Source organism: Budorcas taxicolor, chromosome 19, assembly GCF_023091745.1.
Source record: "Budorcas taxicolor isolate Tak-1 chromosome 19, Takin1.1, whole genome shotgun sequence".
In the NCBI taxonomy this organism is placed as follows: Eukaryota; Metazoa; Chordata; class Mammalia; order Artiodactyla; family Bovidae; genus Budorcas; species Budorcas taxicolor.
Window position 1 is genome coordinate 22,511,295 of NC_068928.1, and position 5,302 is coordinate 22,516,596.

Here is a 5,302-nt window from a genome sequence, read left to right on the forward strand (position 1 = left end):
ACAAGAAAACAAATACACTGAAGCATAAACAAACAAAAAAAAATCAGAGTAACACATTCCAGAAGGAAAGATACAATAAAGATCTTAATTTTATAATATGTATAATTATATAATTTATTAAAAATAATACAACTCATGTACATAATATTAACATGGTAGTCATTAAGTTTGTTAAGCACTTCAACTACTGAAATGTTAAAACACAGTGAAAACCGTATTAACCAACTTCTCCATCAAGGGATCTAACCTAGCTCACTAGTTCAGGCTGAACATTCACTCTCCAAAGTACTTCAGGCATGCAAAAAACAGGGCTAACAGGTTTAATCTGTTCTTCTCCCAAAAGTGACAATCCAGCAATTCCAAACAGAGTATGAAAAGGATCTACCGTATCTCCTGGCCTATCTGCAAATCCTCCTGTTTCCTCATCTTGACATGGGAGGATGAAACTGCAGAGTTTTTCTCTATCAATCCAATGAAGCCTTTCAATTATCTTTAGGAAAGCCAACACCCACCATGAATAACATACGTCTGGTTACTTCTCTGGCCTTACATTGAGTCTGCCTGATGGAAGCTGTCATTCACAAAACCACCAACCAGGTAAATCAGAATTTACTTGGTGCAACTGACTAGTAATAGACAAGAATCCTGCCCAGCATGGGATTCAGAACCTGGCCTGCAACCAAATCCACCATCAAAGTTCATACATGATAAATTCAATTGCCTTTTCCACATTAATAGCATCCAACTTCCCCAATAGAGCCAAAGTTGCCATTGCACAAAAAGAGAATCTCGTATCAGTTTTCCCCCAAGTATCTCCAGCAAAAGAACCATCTTCTTTCTGTAGACTCTGAACATATTCCACAACTTTATTTATGTCAGTAACATTAATACTATCATAGAGGGTAAGTATCTGAACAGCAGTAAGAGTGTACAAAAGATGAGGACCATGTCCAATACTAACACTTATTCCACCACACTCGTGTTGACAAGACTGAATACATGTCAGAATTTCTTCTCTATTCATGCTGTGTAGTTGTCCGATGAGATCCATTATGGTCAGCCCCCAATAGATGCCACTCATTCTCAAATACTCAGACACGCAATATTCATAATCATCTTTCTTTGAGCCATAGGATACAATATAATTTCCCTGCTTCTCCAGTAACAGGGTGTCAGGTGCATCTGACTGAATAATAACACCCTTCTGCCATGTACCCCTATCCACTCTCCTACTGATGTATCTAGACAGCAATACAAAACACGTCCACACTCACCATAACCCTGATCTTGGTTTTTCTAATGTTGAGTTTTAAGCCAGCTTTTTCACTCTCCTCTTTCACTGTCATCAAGAGGCTCTTTAGTTCCTCTTCACTTCCTGCCATGAGGGTGGTGTCATCTGCGCATCTGAGGTTACTGACATTTCTCCCGGCAGTCTTGATTCCAGCCTGTGCTTCCTCCAGCCCAGCGTTTCGCATGATGTGCGAGATAGTCATATGTCATGTGATATCTTGTTCTTTGGGGACTTCTGTCCCAGGTGATGAATCTAAACCCCTCAGTAGGTAGCCTGACTCCTAATTAAACCTTTCATGACCTTTAAACCCTGCATGAGCCATTGCCATTCCTCCTCCCTACAAAGGCGCCTCCCTTTTGGGAAAACAGCCTGCGGAAGAGCTCTGTAATTGCAGCTTTTAACACTTACTCCCTTTCTTCCGGGGGCAGCATTCTAATTTTCAGGGAAATCATCTCTCCCTAGTCTCTATCCTTGAGGTCAGGTGTGGTTTGTGCTTCTGTCTAGAGGGGGAGCAGGCACGTGACCCAGGTCCAGTAGGCATATATCAGAATGAGCTCCGCTCCCAAATTACACCCGTTGGGGAAGGGGAGAGCACCTCATTCAAGCTGGTCCACTGAGAATCAGCTCTGAGATTTTCTTTTTCATTTTAATTTTATTTATTTATTTTTGGCCGTGCTGGGTCTTTGCTGCGTGGACTTTTCTATAGTTGCAGCACGTGGGCTCAGTAGTTGTGACTCCTGGGCTCCAGGGCACAGGCTCAGTAGTTGTGGCGTGTGGACTTAGTTGCTTTGCAGCATGTGGGGTCTTCCTAGATCAGGGAATGAACCCATGTCTCTTGTATTGGCAGGCAGATTCTTCACTCACCACTGAGCTACGTGGGAAGCCCCACTGAGACTTTCAAATCACTGAGAAGAGATACTTTCTGCTTCCGAGGCTGAATTCCCAAAGCTGCTGCCACCACACCCAAGGGGAGAATGGGCCTGAGAATGAAGCCGCCACACATGTTCCTGAAAGTGAGCACCTGGAAGCCGACCCAGCCTGGGACTGCTGGGCTGCTAACGCTAATAGATGCCCTTTTCTGCTCAAGCCACTTTGCATTTGGTTTGTCTTTCACAGGGGAGTTCATAGACTGTCCTTTGAGATGGATGACCTCAAATGTCATCTTCTGTGAAGTGTTTGCAAATCCTCACCCCTACCTGAGTCAGTTTCTCACCAGTGTGCCCTTGAGGCCTGTACTTCCCAAATGGGCTGTGTTTCCATCTGTCAGCCCTGCCTGCTGGGCTAAGGGCCACACGGCAGGCGCTGTGTAATGTCTCCCCCTCCCCTGCCCCTTGGAAAGACCAGGTTGAGTGGCTCTTCCACAGACAGTCAGTGAAAGAGCAAGGCCACGCTGCAGCTACTGACCACTCCTGCCCTTTTCCCCGGGGAGGGAGCCCAGCCTCCTTCTGGGGACAAGGCAAAAATTATAATAATACAAGACCCCTGAAAGGATAGTTAGGGACTTTAGAAAGGTCATGTACACACTGTTCTACTCAAAATGGATAACCAATAAACAAATGGGACCTAGTTAAACTTAAAAGCTTCTGCACAACAAAGGAAACTATAAGCAAGGTGAAAAGACAGCCTTCAGAATGGGAGAAAATAATAGCAAATGAAGCAACTGACAAACAGCTAATCTCAAAAATATGCAAGCAACTCCTGCAGCTTAATTCCAGAAAAATAAACAACCCAATCAAAAAATGGGCCAAAGGACTAAAGAGACATTTCTCCAAAGAAGACATACAGATAGCTAACAAACACATGAAAAGATGCTCAACATCACTCATTATCAGAGAAATGCAAATCAAAACCACAATGAGGTACCATTTCATGCTAGTCAGAATGGCTGCAATCCAAAAGTCTACAAGCAATAAATGCTGGAGAGGGTGTGGAGAAAAGGGAACCCTCTTACACTGTTGGTGGGAATGCAAACTAGTACAGCCACTATGGAGAACAGTGTGGAGATTCCTTAAAAAACTGGAAATAGAACTGTCTTATGACCCAGCAATCCCACTGCTGGGCATACACACCAAGGAAACCAGAATTGAAAGAGACACTTGTACCCCAATGTACATCGCAGCACTGTTTATAATAGCTAGGACATGGAAGCAACCTAGATGTCCATCAGCAGATGAATGGATAAGAAAGCTGTGGTATATATACACAATGGAGTATTTCTCAGCCATTAAAAAGAATACATTTGAATCCGTTCTAGTGAGGTGGATGAAACTGGACCCTATTATACAGAGTGAAGTAAGCCAGAAAGAAAAACACCAATACAGTATACTAACACATATATATGGAATTTAGAAAGATGGTAAGAGACACAGATGTATAGAACAGGCTTTTGGACCCTGTGGGAGAGGGAAAGGGTGGGATGATTTGGGAGAATGGCATTGAAACATGTATAATATCATATATGAAATGAATCGCCAGTCCAGGTTCGATGCATGATACTGGATGCTTGGGGCTGGTTCACTGGGACGACCAAGAGGGATGGTATGGAGAGGGAGGAGGGAGGCGGGTTCAGGATGGGGAACACATGTATACCTGTGGCGGATTCATGTTGATGTATGGCAAAACCAATACAATATTGTAATTAACCTCCAATTAAAATAAATTTTAAAAAAATGGATAACCAAGAAAGAATAAGAAAAACAAAAACAAAGATAAATAAATAAAATGGATAACCAACAAGGACCTACTCAGTGTATAGAACTCTGGAACTCTGCTCAGTGTTACATGGCAGCCTGGATGGGAGGAAGGTTTGGGGGAGAGTGGACACATGTATATATATGGCTGAGACCCTTTGCTATTCACCTGAAACTACCGTAACATTGTTAATTGGCTATTCCCCAATACAAAATAAAAAGTTTTGGGGAAACAAAAGAGTAATATAAGACCCTTGGTTGCCTTCTAGGGGGTCGTCTCCCTTTTATTTATTATTTTTGGCAACATCAAGTGGCCTGTGGGATCTTAGTTCCCTGACCAGGGATTGAACCCATGCCCCTTGCAGTGGAAGGGAAGTCCTTACCACTGGACCATCAGGGAAGTCCTTCCCTTTACTAACATTCACAACGAGACCAACATTGGCAAACACATATTGCTTTATTTAGTGTTTCTCTGGACTGCAGAAGTGTCAGCAGTGGGCTGAGACCCGCAGAAGGGCAGAGGCAGCTGGGCAGCCCCCAAGCCCTCTGGGCAGTTGGGGGTGGGGGTGGGGGAGAAGCAGCAGAAAGAGGTGATGCCCCTGCAGCTCCTCCCAAGGCCAGCCCCTTCCCCAGGCTCCCAGGATAGGGACAGGGGTCAGGAGCCAGTGAAGGCCCTGCGTCCTTAACCTGGGGCCAGAGTATACGGGTAGGGTGTTTGTCATCCTAAGGCATGGACTCAGGTGGGTGCACTCCTCCCACCTGGTGGCCCCCAAGGCTGATTGCTGGTCAGGAAGCCACATGCACCCTTAAGACATGAGCCTATTTCACGGGGCCCCCAGTCCCTGGGAGACCCAGTGAGGTGTGCTGAGGACAGTCTGGTTTTGCCCCAACCTGCTGGATCACCTTGGGCAAGTCCCTTCCCCTCTCTGGGCCTCTATCTCTTGCTCCGTCACTCCAGAAGACTCGACTAGGTGATCTCCCAGTCGTCCAAATCCTCTGCTCTGAGAGTCCCCCCTTTACTCCAGGATGTCCTCAGGCTGGGCTGATATTAGAAGGGCATTTTTAAGGCTGGACGGAGAGGCAGGCAAGGGTGGTTTTAGCCCCCAGGGGGATATCGGAGTGGGCTACAGGTGGACAGGCAGACAGACAGACAAGGTGCCAAGGGAACGGGGAGAAGAGGGGGGCCTGGGCAGGGAAGAGGGCACCAGGGCCCAGATCGCCCACCCTCTTGGCGACATTCCCTGCCCTGCTGGGTCAGGGAAAACACATCCAGTGTGTCTTGGCGGTGGTGGCGGTGGGGGGTGGGGGGTGGGGGGTGGGG

The 5,302-nt window shown here is 46.0% G+C and overlaps 1 pseudogene; it reads right to left on the bottom strand.

The window, feature by feature from the left end:
- Positions 1–247: 247 nt before the first annotated feature.
- Positions 248–1,743, bottom strand: LOC128064869 (geranylgeranyl transferase type-2 subunit beta-like; annotated as a pseudogene).
- Positions 1,744–5,302: the final 3,559 nt, after the last annotated feature.